Raw genomic sequence first — 21,069 nt, 5'->3', positions numbered from 1 at the left:
TGATTAATTGTGCAGTGTTGTGGGAGAGGAGATAGGGATAATGTAAGCGATGGATATCTGTTGAGTCTCTGTAGTGGGTGGGAGGCGGGACAGGACGGGAGCAGCAGTTACTCTTTAAGCGCCATGTATAGATGTCTATTATGATACATGTGTCTTAAAAACAAGAGGAAAGATTTGTGAGGTTTCAGAATAAAGGGATTGGGACTGAAGATAATGTAAAATATAGGGTACCAGTCAAAAGTGTGGACACACTTACACATTCAAATTTATTATTATTATTATTTTACTATTCTCTACATTGTAGAATAATAGTGAAGACATCAAAACTATGAAATAACACAATCATGTAGTAACCAAGTGTTAAACAAATCAAAATATATTTTATATTTGAGAGCTTTGCCTGGAATGCATTTCAATTAACAGGGGTGCCTTGTTAAAAGTTCATTTGTGAAATTTCTTTCCTTCTTAATGCATTTGAGTCAATCAGTTGTGTTGTGACAAGGCAGGGTTGGTATACAGAAGATAGATCTATTTGGACATGAAGCACAGTCAATACGGAAAATGTCAATAACTTTGAAAGTTTCTTCAAATGCAGTCGCAAAAAACAATCGCTATGATGAAACTGGCTCTCAAGAGGACCGCCACAGGAAAGTAAGACCCAGAGTTACCTCTGCTGCAGAGGATAAGTTCATTAGAGTTACCAGCCTCAGAAATTGCAGCCCAAATAAATGCTTCACAAAGTTATAACAGACACATCTCAACATCAATTGTATGGAGACTGTGTGAATCAGGCATTCATGGTCGAATAGCTGCAAAGAAACCACTACTAAAGGACACCAATAAGAAGAAAATATTTGCTTGGGCCAAGAAACATGAGCAATGGATATCAGACCAGTCCTATGGTCTGATGAGTCCAAATTTTAGATTATTGGTTCCAACAGCCATGTCTCTGTGAGATGCAGAGTAGGTGAATCCGCATGTGTGGCTCCCACCATGAAGCATAGAGAAAGAGGTGTGATGGTGCTCTGCTGGTGACACTGTCAGTGATTTATTTAGAATTCAAGACACACTTAACATGGCTACCACAGCATTCTGCAGCGATACGCCATCCCATCTGGTTTGTGCTTAGTGGGACTATCATTTCTTTTTCAACAGGACAATGACCCAAGACCCAAACTGTTACAGACCTATATCCCTCCTGCCCTGCCTTTCTAAAGTATTTTAAAGCCAAGTGAAGAAACAGATCACCGACCATTTTGAATCCCACCGTACCTTCTCTGCTATGCAATCTGGTTTCCAAGCATGTCACGGGTGCACTGTCACGTTCTTTCAAAATCGAACCCAGAAGCAGACCAGGACAAGGAGAGTAGGAAGAAGGTGAGTATTTATTTACAAGTGAATGTGAATGGGTAGATATATCCAGGTGGCGTAGCGGGCAGCGGTGGTGAGTTGATGGGAGTAAATAGGTGGATCCAATGGGGTAGCGGAAACCTCAGACGACCAGGCGGGAATAGGGTAAATGATCCGGGTGAGTAACTGAAGACAGAACAAACGGAGGTAAGTTTAAGGCAAGCAATACGTAAAAAACAACAAAACAAATTCTATCCAACTTGAGTCTGATACTATGGCACAACATACTGTTCATGGCTAACGATCCGGCAGGGAATGGATGTCAGGTCAGAGCTTTTGAAGGGGAGAGGTGATGATCAGGACAGGTGTGCAGATTACTGATTGGATACAGGTGCGGGTGAACATCGATCTCCCAACAAGCTAATTCGCCCGGCAATCATACAGGGTGCGTTCCAGGACACCGGAAACACACTCCAGGACAGAAACACAGGCAAACACAGACTCAGGAAGCGGGATTCGTGACATGCACCTCAGCCACGCTCAAGGTACTAACCAATATCATAACCGCCATCGATAAGAGACAATACTGTGCAGCCGTCATCATCGACCTGGCCAAGGCTTTCGATTCAGTCTCAGTCAATCACCATATTCTTATTGGCAGACTCAACAGCCTTGGTTTCTCTAATGACTGCCTCGCCTGCTTCACTAACTACTTCTCAGATAGAGTTTAGTGTGTCAAATCGGAGGGCCTTGTGTCCGGACCTCTGGCAGTCTCTATGGGGGTGCCACGGGTTTCAATTCTCGGTTTGACTCTTATTTCTGTATATATCAGTGATGTTGCTCTTGCTGCTGGTGATTCGTTGATCCACCTCTACGCAGACGACACCATTCTGTATACATCTGTCCCTTCTTTGGACACTGTGTTAGCAAACCTCCAAACGAGCTTCAATGCCATACAACACTCCTTCCGTGGCCTCCAACTGCTCTTAAATGCAAATGCTATTAAAACTAAATGCATGCTCTTGAACTGATAGCTGCCCGCACCCGCCCGCCCGACTAGCATCACTACTCTGGACGGTTCTGACTTAGAATATGTGGACAACTATAAATACCTAGGTGTCTGGCTAGACTGTATACTCTCCTTCCAGACTCACATTAAGCATCTCCAATCCAAAGATAAATCTGGAATCGGCTTCCTATTTCGCAACAAAGCCTCCTTCACTCATGCTGCCAAACATACCCTCGTTAAACTGACTATCCTACCGATTCTTGATTTCGGCGATGTCATTTATAATTTAGCCTCCAACACTCTACTCAGAAAATTGGATGCAGTCTATCACAGTGCCATCCGTTTTGTCACCAAAGCCCCATATACTACCCACCACTGTGACTTGTATGCTCTCGTTGGCTGGTCCTCGCTACATATTCACCGCCAAAACCACTGGCTCCAGGTCATCTATAAGTCTTTGCTAGGTATAGCTCCGCCTTATCTCAGCTCACTGGTCACCATAGCAACACCCACCCATATCACGCGCTCCAGCAGGTATATTTCACTGGTCATCCCCAAAACCAACACCTGCTTTGGCTGCCTTTCTTTCCAGTTCTCTGCGGACAATGACTGGAACGAATTGCAAAAACCACCGAAGTTGGAGACTTGTATCTCCCTCACTAACTTTAAGAGTTAGCTGTCAGGGCAGCTCACCGATTGCTGCAGCTGTACACAGCCTATCTCTAAGTAGCCATCCAACCAACTACCTACCTCATTCCCATATTTGTTTTTGTTTTTCTGCTCTTTTGCGCACCATTATTTCTACTTGCACTTCCTCATCTGCACATATATCACTCCAGTGTAAATTTCTAAATTGTAATTATTTCACCACTATTGGCCTATTTATTGTCTTACCTCCTTACTTCATTTGCACACACTGTATACATATTTTTCTATTGTGTTATTGACTGTACGTTTGTTTATCCCATGTGTAACTCTGTGTTGTTGTTTTGGTCGCACCGCTTTGCTTTATCTTGGCCAGGTCGCAGTTGTAAATGAGACCTTGTTCTCAACTGACCTACCTGGTTATAATAAAGGTGAATAAAACATATTTTTAAAATAAATTTATATATAAAAATATATATATATATATATATATATATATATATAATTTAAAAACACACCTCCAGGCAGTGTAAGGGCTATTTGACCAAGAAAGAGAGTGACGGAGTGCTGCATCAGATGACCTGGCCTCCACAATCCCACGACCTCAACTCAATTGAGATGGTTTGGGATGAGTTGGACCACAGAGTGAAGGAGAAGCAGCCCAAAAGTGCTCAGCATATGTGGGAACTCCTTCAAGACTGTTGGAAAAGCATTCCAGGTGAAGGTGGTTGAGAGAATGCCAAGAGTGTGCAAAGCAAAGGGTGTCTACTCTAAATAATCTAAAATATATTTAGATTTGATGTAAGCACTATCAGAGTCCAAAAAATGTGACTTAAGATATGATTCATCATGATAATAAAGCAGTATCAGGAATCAAGGTATGACCCAGATGCAGACACATTGAATTGACAATGGTTTAATATTCCAACAGGGGCAGGCAATAAACAGGTCAAGGCAGGCAGGGGTCAGTAAATCAGAGGTGGGGCAAACAAATAGGTCGGCAGGCAGGCTCAGGGTCAGGCAGAGTGGTCAGGCAGGCGTGCTCAGGGTCAGGACAGGCAAGGGTCAAAACCAGGAGGGTGAGAAAAAGAGAGACTGGGAAAAGCAGGAGCTGATAACAAAAACACTGGTTGACTTGACTAACAAGACGAACTAGCAATGGACAAACAGAGAACACAGGTATAAATACGCAGGGGATAATGGTGAATATGGGCGACACCTGGAGGGGGTGGAGACAATCACAAGGACAGGTGAAACAGATCAGGGTGTGACAAAGCTGTAATCAAGGCAAAGGGTGGCTACTTTGAAGAATCTCAAATATGAACTATATTTTGAGATTTGTAAAACACTTATTTGGTTACTACATGATTCCAGATGTGTTATTCCATAGATTTGATGTCTTCACTATTATTCTACAATGTAGAAAATAGTAAAAAATAAAGAAAAACCCTTGAATGAGTAGGTTTGTCCAAACTTTTGACTGGTACTCTATATTTTCACTAATTCCATCTATTCTTTACTTCCGTGCAGTAGGACTCAGTGGCTGCAGATGTACCAGCAGAGAATATCCAAAGTGTTGTTTGGTATGATATCACAGAGGTAATATTAGTGGTGTAAAGCGATATCACAGAGGTAATATTAGTGGTGTAATATGATATCAAAGAGGTCATATTAGTGGTGTAATATGACATCACAGAGGTAATATCCGTGGTGTATTGTGATATCACAGAGGTAATATCCAAGGTGCAATATGATATCACAGAGGTAATATTAGTGGTATAATATGACATCACAGAGGTGTAACATGATATTACAGAGGTAATATTAGTAGTGTTATGAAATGCACATCAACTTGTGTGCACCATCAGAGTGCAGAGTCCAGAAAATCTGACATAAGATATGATTTATCATGATAATTAAGCAGACTTGTGTCCTTTTTCACGAAAAACAACATTAGACTAGATTGTTCAGGCAAGTGTTGAATGGTTGTACTGAGATAAATAATTTCCATCCCATGTGGATGTGTCGAGTTTGAATTTAAACACGTACAGTCTATTGCCTTTAGGAATAATGAGCAATAAAGGTTTATAATTACTTTAAAACCAAGGGCTGACAGTCAGCAATAGTCCACAAGGATACAGATCTTTAGCTTATGATTGTCATCCAATGAGGCAACAGGAAACAAAACCAGTGGCTTTGCCCTCTAAATGAAAGACATTGTTTGTGACATGCTTGACAGAAAGCTAGCAGTATGGGCTAAGGCAGCACGGATCATCAAACAACCAATTGAGCACGCACGCAGGTTGCCCACCTGACCCAAAAGTTCAACAGCACATACAGTCATCGTCTTACTCAGGTGAGGTGGCGTCACTCCGACGCAATGCTTGTCCCTCAATCAACGGTTACAAGTGAAATCTTTGCGCTAAGACAATGCACATACACACAAGGCTAGTCAATAGCACTGGCTGAGCGCAATCCTCTTATACATACATGGCAACTATGGTAATTGAAGACATTAGGACTATTGTAAAGTATAAAGTAAGTGCCTTATTATTATTAATAATAATCATATTTTGTGGGGTGCTTATATTTGTCCCGTTACAAACAAGTGTGTAATGGAAATGTTTTATAATTAATTTTTTTGCATGTCCCAACCCCCGGAGACACCCGCAGGGAGTGAGGTCACGGACAGGGTCATCATCATTCAGCGGCCCTGGAGCAATTAGGGTTAAGTGCCTTTCTCAGTGGCACAGCAACAGATATATATATATTTTTTACCTTGTAGTCTCCGGTATTCGATTACTGGCCTAATGTTGCAACCAACACCAATGCCTTCTCTTGAAGAGAATTACATATTTATTCAAGTTTGAATGTTATCCTAATAACAGGTTTGTTTAGATGACACTGTATGGACAAAAGAAGGAACCACTGGTAGGCCTAGCATTTGATGTTAAGTGTTACAATGTCAAATACAATACAATCATCTGTTTAATCTTCCCCCTGTGTACATTCAATCTAACCTTTTACACAGATTGTCAATGTGTTTACAGAGGCTGCCATAGCGTTGTGGTGGAAATCCACACACCACTTATTCCTCTTCTATATTGAACTAAGACACTATGTGCATCTATGATGGCAGGTGTAGCACTTTCCTGCAGTCAATGACCAAAAGTGCCCTCTTTAACCTCATGAGTGAAATGTTATTAATATTTTTCCTAATTTCCTAATTCATGAAGATAAAAAAATAAATACAAATAAGTGTTTCTATGTCAAACAGTTTTGTTATATTTCTGTCTTCTGTGATGTATATAAAGTGTATTATTGGGATGCAAACTCAAAATTGAATAAATGTAAACTCTATATCTGACATGGTACAGTTGTCTTCTTTTTTTTAAGCCCATAACCATGTGTGTTAGGTGTATACTTTTGCTTCAAAGTCAAATCTGTGTAAGACGTTGATTAATGTGCACTGTCCCTGTAAAAATTGTAAAAATAAACCTAAACTACCAAGAATCACTCTATGTGACCCTTGATTTAGCCCACTACAGTAAAAGTTTAACATGACCAATTGAACAAGGCATTGTTTGGGTGTTTGATGAATAGTGAAAATGGTCCGTTGATGCTCTACTTGGAATGGGAGCTCATAGAAATACGTTCTTCCTGGATGAGGCTTATGCACGCAACAATTAACCACTTCAATTCCAGTCGGAGGACATAAAAATGCACCACACTTGGGATCAATCATAAGCATTTCTGTGGAAATTCACAGGAATTCACCCCTTTTTGTCTGCCTGGTAAAGGAAAGTCAAGGTGTGTTATTAAAGCTTCCACCGCATGAAAGAGCAATACTATAAAACAATTAGGAGGGAATATAATTCAGAAGATTATTATTATTGTCTGATATTAAAGTGTGCTCAGATGAAACATGCATGGCCACATTCTGTGTATACTACTAGCTAAGCAGGCTATGATTGTCTGTCCCCTGTCCCTACCCCATACTGTGTCTTCTCTAGTTCCTCTCCTCTCCCCTCCCCACCTCTCCGCTCCCCTCCCCACCTCTCCTCTACCCTCCTCTCCTCTCCTCTCCTCCTACCCTCCCTCCCCTCCCCACCTCTCCTCTCCGCTCCCCTCCCCACCTCCCCCACCTCCTACCCTCCCCTCCCCACCTCTCGTCTCGTCTCCTCCTCCCCTCCCCTCCCCACCTCTCCTCTCCCCTCCCCTCCCCTCTCCGCTCCCCTCCTGAGGTGTTTATTGATATTCAAAGCCACACTTGAACCATCATATCAATAATTTACACATTGAGTGTGCTGAATTTTAAAACGTCTGGACTCAGTGTAAAGTTGTCATGAGGACGGACGTCTAACAAGCCTTACATTAATCAGTCCTGCTGGACGATCCCACTACTTGCAGAGTAATGTGTGGTTTACAGATGTTTATAAAGTAGGTGGTTCGAGCCCTGAATGCTGATTGGCTGACAGCCGTGGTATATCAAACAGTATACTACAGGTATGACAAAACCTTTATTTTTACTGTCCTAATTACGCTGTAAACCAGTTTATTATAGCATAAAGGCACCTCAGTGTTTGTGATATATGGCCAATATACCATTGCTAAGGGCTGTTTCCAGGCACTCCACATTGCGTCGTGGAAAAGAACAGCCCTTAGCCGTGGTACTCCATCGTGGTACTCTATCATTTTACTGAATTTGAACTAAATAGGGACAAATATTTTTTCATTAAATGCTATTTGATCCTTGTCAGGTATTCTGGTACATTTTCATCAAGCAGAGACATATTGCAGAGTGTCTGGTGATTAGTGAGGAGGACATCAGTCAAAGTTCTTAATGATGGGCTTTTTACCTCTGGTAATATCCTGCTGTCGGAATACCTTATTATAATCTACTCTATGTAGAATGTGACTAATGCAAACTAAGAGAAATACATCACTTTACAGACAAAATCTATATAATTGGCAATACACTGAGCCACTGAGCCATGAGCCATTCGTTTGAAAGAAAAACGTAAAGATGTAATTTTAGGGCATGTGAGTTTTGGACACGAATCAACTGCTACAATAAATTGTGAGCCAATGGAAAAGAAAATAATATAAGCTACTTGGGAATTATTTTAGTTCTCTGAACACAGCCTTATACACTGCTCAAAACAATAAAGGGAACACTAAAATAACACATCCTCGATCTGAATGAATGAAATATTCTTATTAAATACGTTTTTCTTTACATAGTTGAATGTGCTGACAACAAAATCACACAAAAATGATCAATGGAAATCGAATTTATCAACCCATGGAGGTCTGGATTTGGAGTCACACTCAAAATTAAAGTGGAAAACCACACTACAGGCTGATCCAACTTTGATGAAATGTCCTTAAAACAAGTCAAAATGAGACTCAGTAGTGTGTGTGGCCTCCACGTGCCTGTATGACTTCCCTACAACGCCTGTGCATGCTCCTGATGAGGTTGCGGATGGTCTCCTGAGGGATCTCCTCCCAGACCTGGACTAAATTATCCGCCAACTCCTGGACAGTCTGTGGTGCAACGTGGCATTAGTGGATGGAGCGAGATGTGCTCAATTGGATTGAGGTCTGGGAAACGGGCGGGGAGGGCCAGTCCATAGCATCAATGCCTTCCTCTTGCAGGAACTGCTGACACACTCAGCCACATGAGGTCTAGCATTGTCTTGCATTAGGAAGAACCCAAGGCCAACCGTACCAACATATGGTCTCACAAGGAGTCTGAGGATCTCATCTCGGTACCTAATGGCAGTCAGGCTACCTCTGGCGAGCACATGGAGGGCTGTGCGGCCCCCCAAAGAAATGCCACCCCACACCATGACTGACCCACCGCCAAACCTGTCATGCTGGAGGATGTTGCAGGCAGCAGAGCGTTCTACACGGCGTCTCCAGACTGTCACGTCTGTCACATGTGCTCAGTGTGAACCTGTCACGCCCTGGTCGAAGTATTTTGTGTTTATCTTTATGTATTGGGTCAGGCCAGGGTGTGGCATGGGGTTTTTGTATTGTGGTGTGTTTTGTCTTGGGGTTTTGGTGTGTATATATTGGGATTGTAGCTAGTGGGGTGATCTAGCAAAGTCTATGGCTGTCTGGAGTGGTTCTCAATCAGAGGCAGGTGTTTATCGTTGTCTCTGATTGGGAAGCATATTTAGGCAGCCATATTCTTTGATTTTGTCGTGGGTGATTGTCCTTAGTGTCTTTGTTCCTGTCACTGTGTTAGTTGACAAGTATAGGCTGTTTCGGTTTTCGTTACGTTTATTGTTTTGTAGTGTTTGTGTTATTTCGTGTTTACGTTTGTTTGATTAAACATGGATCACAATCTACACGCTGTGTTTTGGTCCGACTCTCCTTCACCACACCTAGAAAACCGTTACAGAACCTGCTTTCATCTGTGAAGAGCACAGGGCGCCAGTGGCGAATTTGCCAACCTTGGTGTTCTCTGGCAAATGCCAAACGTCCTGCACGGTGTTGGGCTGTAAGCACAACCCCCACCTGTGGACGTCAGGCCCTCATACCACCCCCATGGAGTCTGTTTCTGACCGTTTCAGCAGACACATGCACATTTGTAGCCTGCTGGAGGTCATTTTGCAGGGCTCTGGAAGTGCTCCTCCTGCTCCTCCTTGCACAAGGGCGGAGGTAGCGGTGCTGCTGCTGGGTTGTTGCCATCCTACGGCCTCCTCCACGTCTCCTGATGTACTGGCCTGTCTCCTGGTAGCGCCTCCATGCTCTGGACACTACGCTGACAGACACAGCAAACCTTCTTGCCACAGCTCGCATTGATGTGCCATCCTGGATGAGCTGCACTACCTGAGCCACTTGTGTGGGTTGTAGACTCCGTCTCATGCTACCACTAGAGTGAAAGCACCGCCAGCATTCAAAAGTGACCAAAACATCAGCCAGGAAGCATAGGAACTGAGAATTGGTCTGTGGTCCCCACCTGCAGAACCACTCCTTTATTGGGGCTGTCTTGCTAATTGCCTATAATTTCCACCTGTTGTCTATTCCATTTGCACAACAGCATGTGAAATCTATTGTCAATCGGTGTTGCTTCCTAAGTGGACAGTTTGATTTCACAGAAGTGTGATTGACTTGGAGTTAGATTGTGTTGTTTAAGTGTTCCCTTTATTGTTTTGAGCAGTGTGTATTTTCTGCTGGAAATAAATACTTATCTTTCAACTCCTGGTTCAAATCTGACCAGTCAAGAGAGACAAAGGTGTTAAAAACCACAAAGTGAAGAATATCTCCATCTAGTGTCTGAAAGGTAACAGTTAGAAAATTCACCACTTCTACTATTATTACATGTTGTTTATTAATTTACTATATCCCCTGGACAGTGTTTGTCAGTCCAAATCTCTAAAATTAGTATTTTGGATGATGCAAAGGGTTAGCACAATAGGCAGATAATGAGGTAAGTCTCACAGATAAGAATTACACACATGCTGTGAACAAATAGGGTTAGGAAAATATTTTCACAAAGGCAAATCTAAACCAGGATTTTAATTAGGAATCTTACAAATTGAAGAACAGCAATAAACAAAAACTACAATATATTGTCAGTATCTAGATGTATGTACAATCAATGTTTCTTCTATAAGTAGAGCCTGTATTGTGGTCAGCATTTCCCTGGGCAAATAAGGATTCCCGCATTAAGCCTTTTCCTAGATTAAAGAATGCATTTTCTTCGCAAATTATGCTATTTTTGCTCACTTATGATTGAGTGCTAGTGGTACAAAGAATGCTCTGAATTTTAAGCAGTTCTGTAAATTAAGCATAGAGGTCATGATTATCATATTGTTGTCCTTCATATGCTTAATAAATCAAATTGAGTGACTAGTGAGGCCTATACACCTATATTTCCTTATTCCTGAGATTTTTACAAAGACGATTAGCCTTTGATTGACTATCAATGGTGTCTATCAGTGTCAAAACATTAACCATTCATTAAATTGTGATGTGATCCTAATTGAGGATATGGTAATACCAATTTCGGTATTGATATCGTTCTGTCCACTAAAAACTATTAGGCCTTTGCATCAACCATCATACATCAAGACTAATCAAAAGACAAATCATACACCACTAAATGCCATACCACTAGCTACAATAAAAAATAGACAGCTCATGCATCAGAATTAAGATTAAAATTGGGAAGTGGACAAGCCCACATATATGTAAAAAATTAAACCAAAATCAAGATAGGGTTGGATATGCCTTCAAGCAGAGCTTTTATCTGAGTAAATATTTATTTCCAAGCTTGGCCCTGGCTGGGAGAAAGCCATGATAATGAGGCCTGGTTTAGTTGCAGTCCAGGCATTCATTACACAATGTGTGCGGGGGGATTTTATAAGTAAACATTTGTCGAAATACTGTACTTTCAATATTATTAATTTCCATGTCAGCTCTATGCCTGGAAATGTCCTTGTCTGGAGGAAATTATCACAATTTAAAACTTTCAAAAAAACTTTTTAAAATTCTAACATATAATAATAATAATAATAATAACAATAATAATAGATAACAAATATTAACTGAAAAAGACTTATATCGTTTCTTGTAACAGCCCTCTGTGACTTCAAAGAATATTTATCTCAAAACTGTGATTCCTAAAACATTTGTCCAGAGATTTGGCCAACTCTCGCAGATTTGCTCACAACCCTATATTATAATCAGGAATGAGCAGGGTCAGCTATACCATCAGGACCCCTTACTCATGTCCTCACTACATGTAGTGCAACAAGACCACTCATGGTCGGTAAAGTTCTCTACTTTTGACAGATTTAAACCAACAATATTGAAATCACCATGGTCACAACCATACACTGTCTGCTCCATCTGCCTGATAGAATATGAACTTTGGTTCAAAAATGTTGCGTTTTATTAGGTTTTAGAATCATAAAGCAACTGACAAAAAACTAAAATTGCTACTGTGTATACTTAAAAATAAACTTTAAGTATACAAAATAAACTTTATCTAACATGGAAACACATTTTGATTTACAATGATGGCCTATCCCCCAGGCCAAACCCTCCCCTAACCTGGACAACGCTGCACCGCCCTATGGGACTCCCGATCACAGCCGGCTGTAACACAGCCTGGGAACGAACCAGGGTCTGTAGTGACACATATAGCACTGCAATGCAGTGCCTTAGACTGCTGCACCACTCAGGAGGCCTATACTACATAATTCTTTTTTTAAATGCTATTTTTGTCAACTCCGCAAAACATCAGCTTCATCAGAATACTGAAATATCTGATAGAATGGTTATGTTCTTATTGGGGATTTGGAAATGAATCACTTTCCATATTTTACAAATGTTTGTAGTGAACTTTTATTTTTAGAGGCAAATGTCCACAAGCATTATAGTGAGACAGTAAGACAAGTATTCTCTCTCTCCTCTCACCTGTGACAACGGTGCTAACATTACTCTTCCTGGTTCTCAGTGTACCTGTATACACTATAACCCCATAGTGACATAACCCCATGTCAGCGTGCCTCTAGTAAAGTAAGTTGAAACATCCCTAGACAGATAAAATATACACACTTTAATCAAAGCTTGATGATGAGTTGGTTATTTGAATCAGCTGTGTAGTGCTATGGCCCCCCAAAAAACATCCACCCAGGTGGGGCCCCAGGACAGTCTGGGAAACCCTGAATAGAGCAACACGAGATGGCAGCAGGCTGACAAATAAGGCTATCTGTTTATTGTCACGATACCATTACTTTGCCAGAGGGAGGGAGAGAGCTCCGATAAAATAAAATATCAACGTTACAAAAGCCTAAGTAAATGTTGACAATTAATGAGTTCAATAGCGTTTAATTAGCAACAGATTTTCTCATTAATAACAAATAGCCCACAATTTCATGATGCAGAATATAGAAACAGCATGAAGACACACACAACATTATACACAAAATAATTGTCAAGGAAACATACGGTAAAATCTTCAAGAACATATTATTTAGACAAATATTTGTTCAATTCCCAGTGGTTTCAAGTAACATGTTCTTGCTACATTGTAACTATATTGTAACAAATTGCAGACAGGTCTCATAGACTACACATAACAAATTAAATGTAAATCCGGGACACTCAAATTAGTATGGTTTCATTATATAGAAGGTTAATTAAGGCCAAAATGAAAGGGGGGTGGTTGGGGTGAGTGGGTGCATAATGGTCAGGCAACCAAAAGGTCGCGTGTTCAAATCTCATCATATCTTTAGCATTTTAGCTCATTTGCAACTGCGTACTACTTTTGAACTGTTTTGCAACCCTTCCCCTAACCCCAGTCATAACCATTTTAGCTAACCCTTTCCATAACATTAACCCCTAAAACTAACATTAGCCAGCTAGCTAGCGTTAGCATTAGACACCTAACCACATAGCTAACGTTAGCCACATCAAATTGGATTTTGTAACATATCATATGTTTAGCGAATTTTGAACATATTGTACATTTAGCAAATTTGGAACATATCATTCAAATTGTAATCCTAATTCATAACATAGTGTAACGACCCTGGGATTATAAACGCGGATATCAACTCTGCCGCTTGAGCACGCTTTTGCGGCACAGTCGATAGCACGCTGGAAGGTCGAGGGTTCGAGACCTGCTCCCTGCTGTTTCATTACAATACCATACGAAATGGATGATGGACATCTACAATTTAACATATACCATATGAAATGTAACATATTATGTTAATTGGAGTATATCGGAGTGCCACAGGGTCTAAGGCACTGCATCTCAGTGCAAGAGGCTTCACTATGGAACCTGGTTCGAATCCAGGCTGTATCACATCTGGCCGTGATTGGGAGTCCCATAGGGCAGTGCACACAATTGGCCCAGGTCGTCGGGTTTGGTCGGAGTAGTCCGTCATTGTACATAAGAATTTGTTCTTAACCGACTTGCTAGTTTTTTTTTAAATTCACCGATTTACTTACAGAATAATACGAAATTATCTGAGACCACGTTGAAAGTTGTGAACGTCACACTGTGTCAACTACTGTATCCAATGAGGAGCATTTAGAGGCTATACCATTTCTTCACACGACGCGGAATCATGACGCAGATGACTGGAGGAGAGAAGCAATATCAACGTCTATTTTCAGATACGAAATGTGAACAACTTTTAAGCGTTTAAAACTATAACCCGTTCGTTGACTAGAATACGTTACATTTGGTAAGTATATGTACTTAATTATTGACCTGTTTTATGTCTGCGAAGATTTTTCGTCGGTGGAAAGGATATATACAGTTGTGATTGGACAGTATGCATGTCTGATATAAAATAATAACTGAGTTCTGCATGTTATTCTCTTTGTTTCAACCAGATATTTCTGCTCGTGTTTCTACTTAGACACACCCGTCAATACATACTATTTTTCCTTGTTGATGATTAACAGAGTCTAAATAAGAATAGACCTACTGTACTGACAGACAAAAAAAATATTCATGGTATTTACGATAATGTAGCTATGTGGACTTTTTTCATTATCATAAATTCAAACGATTACAGTGCTAATGGGCACAACTATGTTTTACAGTGGATTTGGGTTGGTGGACTAGAACGTAAACAATAAAATGAAAGCAGTATGTATGTTTGTTGAAGGTACATACAGTTAGTTGTAGATATATGTCCCTAACTATGGACGTTGTTCTTATCCATCGGTGTTATGGAAAAGTACATTCAAGTTATACGTTGGTGTGAGCAAAGACAATGTGCCCTTCTGTCAGCATACCAGGCTTTGTCCTCCACCTCCAACGGTGTTACTCTTATCTAAGTAGCCCCACATGCAGGGATCAAACTGTCCCTCTTCTCTCCAGATGGAATGTGACCAGTGGTTGACTAGCCTGCCTTTTTATGGCCAAACCAGGCTGCATGGGATCAGCTATGGAGAACCCAGAGCTTTAGCTCACTCCACTCAGTTGGTTCTCATGGCCCCTGGTATGCAGGCCCTGTAGCAGCTGTGTTGTCATGGACATGTATTTGCCTACCAGGTGCAAGTATTAGCCTGGTCCCAGATTTGTGATGTCTTGTCTAATTATTTTTTTTATTTTTTCCTTATTTAACTAGGCAAGTCAGTTAAGAACATATTCTTATTTTCAATGACAGCCTAGGAACAGTGGGTTAACCTCCTTGGGGCAAGGGATTCTTGTCAGCTTAGGGATTTGATCTTGCAACCTTTTGGTTACAAGTCCAACGCTCTAATCACCAGGCTACCTGCCGACCATAAGAGTTGGCAAAAGAGATAGTGATGCACAGATATGACCTTTTTGGCTGATACCGATATCCAATATTTTCCTTGCAAAAAAACCTGATACTGATAACCAATATTTAACATTTTAGTGGCCTTTTAAGCATTCTAGTACAGTTAAATAGTTAACACACACACATGGATGCAGCTGTCTAAGGCACTGCATCTCAGTGCAAGAGGTGTCACTAGTCCCTGGTTCGAATCCAGGCTATATCACACCAGGCCGTGATTGGGAGTCCCATAGGGCGGCGCACAATTGGCCCAGCGTCGTTCGGGTTTGGCCGCGGTAGACCGTCATTGTAAATAAGAATTTGTTCTTAACTGACTTGCCTAGTTAAATAAAGGTTACACACACACGCACCACACTGACCAGAAAGTTATTTTGTTGGCATTTAGCAGAGGTGGGACCAAGTCATTGTTTTACAAGTCACAATTCTTGGCACTCAAATCTCAAGTCAAGACCGTCAAGTATTAAGTCAAGTACTAAACTTTAAGTTTTGAGTCCTAAACAAGTCATAATGTGCTCTTCACCAAATGTAATACCATTTCATATTTTTAACAAGAGTAATAGTTAGTATATTACATTTACGCAAATCATGAATGCTTTTAAAAATATCTATATATTTACTACTTTCCAAATAAACATATTTCCATATCCCCCAATAGTGATCGATGATTGCCATGGGGCACAATCGGGCGATGTAGGCTTGTACACAATCTCCCAACCTTAACACACACACACTCTCCCTCTCTGTGTGGTTACATTAGGCTAGTGTATGTCAATGGTTTTAGGAACGGTAGTAACATCAGGCATGATTTAGGGTACCAACTGCCTAGCCAATTGTAGCTCAATCTTGGGTGCAATGATCACGTTCCCGCACTGACTGACTCTGTGGAGGCTCATTGATTTAATGTTACGTTGGCCTACATGATACACTAGTAAAGTAATACAAAATATATAACTGTCGGCTATATTAGCCATGACTTACCGTTCTTTGTGTAGCTTCAAATGTAGAACAAAGTTGGAAATTGTGTGCATGTTTTGCAAGTTGCAATCCATTTTGTGTTGATACAGCGTCATCTTTATATCCGAAAATAATAATTTTGGGTATCATCTTTCCATGGGCTCCATCTGAATTCACCTGCCGATGTTCCTCTGCACTGCCACTGCCACCTTTTTCTCAGCTGGCACAATTTGATTGGCTGCTGTCTGATTCAAACTGTAATCTGTTAAATGAAGAGTTGATGAGCTGCACACTTTTTTTAATAGCATCATTTTTAATATTTGGACTTGGGGAGGGTATCAAGTCAGGTCGAGTCATAAGGCTCAAGTCCAAGTCAAGTCACGAGTCATTGGTGTTAAAGTCAAAGTCGAGTTGAAAGTCATCATATTTGTGACTCGAGTCCAAGTCATGTGACTCGAGTCCACACCTCTGGCATTTAGTATGTCCCCATTACCAGTAAAACATAATCAAAACCTATTTCTTTCACTTACTCGCTGTGCTGTGCTGTTTCGTTGTTCATTTGTTCAGTCGCTTCATTCTCAACCAGGATTTCTATGGAACGCTGTTTGGGTCTTTGCGTGTCAAAAAAGATACAGTGTCAAATAACACTATTTGACGTGTCAAATAAGCTTGTTGACCAATAATTTAATGCGTTAATACATGTTTTTATGTAGTTAAAACACATTGATTACACAATCACTCGTATTTCATATGTCACAACGATTCATCGATACGTATGCTATGGTGCTGGTAAAGTTGTCTAGCGCATCTACAGTGCTGGTCATACAAAAAAGCTATAGTTAACTCATGGATGCAAACAATGTTCTTCCCCAAAAACATAGCAAAATGACAATCTGTTTCAGTAGCTATATAGTTAGCGAGCTAACTATATAGCTAGTCGTCATCATCTAAAATAACCCTTATTTATAAAGACAGGACCCATCTATGTGAAGCTAGCCACAATAAGGATTACCTACAATAGTGGACTTTGCGGTTAGCCTTCAAAAGAAAAGTATGTAATTGACAATGATGCAAATTAATACAAATAATAGAATTATACCATATTTGAATAGACCATGCTAAACGAGGTTGGAATATTGTTATATAAAATTAACAAAAGACCATTTGTTCATCAACAAAAATCTGTTGAAATCTCACTGGATATACTTTAGAATTGCATCGGGGGCATACTTATTTCACTGTACAGCCTTACCTATGGATTGTGGATCAATGATGGGGTATCAGTCTATTCAGTGACACCCAGAGAACATTAGCGTCGTAGCTCTTATTGCAGGAATCTGAAACAACTGAATTGAGACACATTTATTGTCAACCTATGTGTATTGAACACTATTCCCAAGGAAAAACAATGCTGCGTGGATGTTTTGGAGTCTGATAGCTCTGAGGAGGACATTGGGGAAAACTATTTTGGGTATTGAGTAGACTGATACCACATTTCATTTATCCCCAATCCTTAGGTAAAGTTGTACAGTGCAATATGAATGTCAGTACACACAATAGGCTGACTGGGGAGGTGATTTCACAGTCACAATCCCGCGATAAGAGCTACAGCGCTAATATTTTCATAAACTCTTCACAGTTGTGTTCTGTGGGTGTCGCCGAGTAGACTGATACCCCATTTCATTGCTTCACATTCCAACCTTGTCTAACATTATCTAGTCTAAATATGGCACGATTCCACTAAATGTAACCTTCTGCATCGCTTTCAAATAGGTACTTTTATTTTGAAGGCAATCCGCAAATTCCACTATTGTGCCTAATCCTTATTGTGGCTCGCTTCACAACACAAAACTCGGTCTCGTCGAGCCTCACTAACCAGATGAAGGTAGCTGGCTGCTTATAACGTTAGCTTTGGGCAACAGGGTTAAGTAGCTGGCTAGCTATTTATTTTCATGAACTGAATTTCAATAGGCGAACAACACGTGGCTACATGTGGCTAGAACGGTTGATTGTCAAGGGCAATGAATTCCATTATCTTGGCATTAATGTATTTCAACCTTTGAGTTGTCTCACTAAAATGTTCTTACTCTTTCAAATGACTGCTCGACTTGTTGACTGCTCGATCCACACAGCAGACATTGTGGGCTAGGTTAGGAATGCTGTGTTGCACGTGTAGCGCAACATTTTACATGGCGTCATTACATCATGTACCTAAGTTATATAGGTATGCACGTCACCTTAGACATCGGTTTTGCACATCGGCATTAAACTAGACATCAGGCTTTTTAGAATGCGTCCTGGGTTTTTAATCACTGTTCTTTCTTTTTAATGCGTCTTTGTGTCTGTGGAAGCTCATTTTGAGTGGTGACTAGGCACTTTATGGAGCCATGGTTTTGGTTTTGAACCGTGAGTAATTAGATAAATGGTGTTGCTAAGTTGGTGTTTACCATGTCCTATCTGCAGGGGTCAACAGATGTTGTTGTTTTGGCTGAATAGTCTAGTAGAAGGACCTGCTCTAAGCAAAACGGTTCCGTCTGGTTTTGATTTTCTCCATCCATGTACACAGAATAGGCTTAGCTTCCAAATAAACATTCCATAGCTGGATTTGAAACCACACTTAATAGCATAATTCATATTTTGGCTGTAGGCTACACATTCATTAAGAACAATCTAGCCTTCTTCTCTGGGAGCTTTTCATATCATTTGAGGACTTAAAAACATTTTGTTTACATTTACATCCTGTAGCTTCAGCCGTATTATAAAAATAACCTCAAGAAGACTTTCAGGCTGAAATTGAGGCCTTGTTCTTTTATCCTCTTGAGAAACCAAGTGGTGACATTTTCCTCTACTGTCAACCCTACATTCATTTATGTCAAATACTGTATTTAGAAGGAAATTATACCTAGCAACTAATATATTACCATTATTACCAAGCTTAGCTCATCATCAGCCATTCCTGATTTCCACCCAAGACTGCTGTAAACAGTCCAGAAACTTGTTAGATGATGACTGGCTGTTTATTAAGATCTATGACTGACCATGTTAGCCCTATCTTAAGGGGTTTCTCCAAGGAGGCCATACTCCCTAACTATAGGGCATGAGTCAAGTTCCTAGTTCCTGGGCCAGTCACACAGGCAACTACTGTAATGAAATGTGGTGAGGGTAGTGGCATGCATCAGTCTGCATTCTAATATACATAATATGCTTTCTGTTGGTGGGTAAGTTCTAGTCACATGGTGCCTGATGGTCACACTACTCTCTGTATTCCTCTCCAGTTTGTCCACCCAACTCTGCTCTCTCTGTCCCTCTGAGTGAGGCAATTGCTTTCTCTCTGCTATTTTAGGTTGGTAAACACACAACCCATAAGTTGCTCAATACCCCTCTCGGGTCTTTGGGAATCACTTACCTACTCTTTATGTTGTGACCCACTGATCTAGTTCTAACAGATATGTTAGTTTTTTGACAGTTCTTGTCATCTACAGTTACAGAGTAGGGTATCATACTGACTTGCACACAAGACGTGGGCAAGAAGGACTAGTAGTGTGAATAGATATTATCCAATTTAATTTACAACCAGAAAGGCACTACAGTAATTAGTTTGTATAATAATACTGTACCATATGAATTAACACATAAACTTATGTAGAATTGATCAACCAGAACATTCTGCAAGGAAATGCAATAATCCCTTTTAACCTGACAATCACTTACCCAGGAGAATAGAACAGCTGAAGTTAAACTCCAGAGCAGGTTTCAGGCCTGCTTCTGTAGAGTAACCTTTTGGGCAGGGTTTCCCAACTGGCGGCCTGCGGCCAAATTTGCCCCGCAGGTGGTTTATTTGGCCCCCCAAGTTACAGTTCATTTGGAAAGTATTCAGACCCCTTGACTATTTCGACATTTTGTTACGTTACAGCCTTATTCTAAAATTGATGAAATTGTTTCATCAATCTACACACAATACCCCATAATGACAATGCAAAAAAAGTTTTTTTTAGAAATGTATCATTAAAAAAAGAACTGCAAATATCACATTTACATAAGCATTCAGTCCTTTTACTCAGTACTTTGTTGAAGCACCTTAGGAAGCAATTACAGCCTCTAATCTTCTTGGGTATGACCCCTACCTGCCCTAAGCTCTCTCCTGGCCCCTTACACTAAGTCTGAATTTGTCCTGCTAGGTGACCTAAACCGGGACATGCTCAAACCACCTGACAGGTCCTAAAGCAATGTGACTCCCTTAAACTTTCTCAGATTATTACCAGTCCCACAAGGTATGACTCCAAACACCCAGAAAAGGCTCCTCTCCTCAATGTTATCCTCACAAATAATCCTGATAGGTATCAGTCTGGTGTTTTCTGTAATGACCTTAGTGATCCTTCATGAACTGGCCTCTGCAAAATGGTATAGAATCAGCTTGATCCCCTCTGTCGAAGACGCTTGGACCTTCTTTTTTTATATCTTCAGTGGTATTGTTACCAAACACACCCCCATAAAGAAGTGAGAAATAAAAACAGGTTCAGCCCCTGGTTCGACCATGATCTTGCAGAGTTACTCCAGCTCAAGAATTGTATTTGGTCGAAATGCTCGGCACACGCATACTCAGGCTGACTGGCTCTTGTTCAGGGAAATGAGAAAGAAGTGCACTCAGGCTATCCGGAAGGCCAAAGTTAGTTACTTTAAGGAGAAGTTATCTCTGTGGGTCTAATCCCAAGAAGTTCTGGAAAACGGTTAAAGACCTGGAGAACAAAACTTCACAGCTGCCCATGTCCCTTAATGTTGAGGATGTGGTTGTTACTGACAAGAAGCACA

At 40.7% G+C, this 21,069-nt stretch overlaps 1 protein-coding gene across 1 annotated transcript in view; it reads left to right on the top strand.

Moving 5' to 3' along the window:
- The first annotated feature begins 14,082 nt into the window (after positions 1-14,082).
- LOC118360748 (kelch-like protein 21) overlaps positions 14,083-21,069 on the top strand; it is a 25,111-nt gene continuing 18,124 nt past the window's right edge. The window contains exon 1 of the mRNA XM_035740122.2: positions 14,083-14,220. The gene's annotated coding sequence lies outside the window, so the exon portion shown is untranslated. The remainder of the gene's footprint in view (positions 14,221-21,069) is intronic.

The sequence above is a fragment of the Oncorhynchus keta genome, chromosome 28 (genome assembly GCF_023373465.1).
Source record: "Oncorhynchus keta strain PuntledgeMale-10-30-2019 chromosome 28, Oket_V2, whole genome shotgun sequence".
NCBI lineage: Eukaryota > Metazoa > Chordata > Actinopteri > Salmoniformes > Salmonidae > Oncorhynchus > Oncorhynchus keta.
This window is presented reverse-complemented; position numbering and strand designations above follow the sequence as displayed.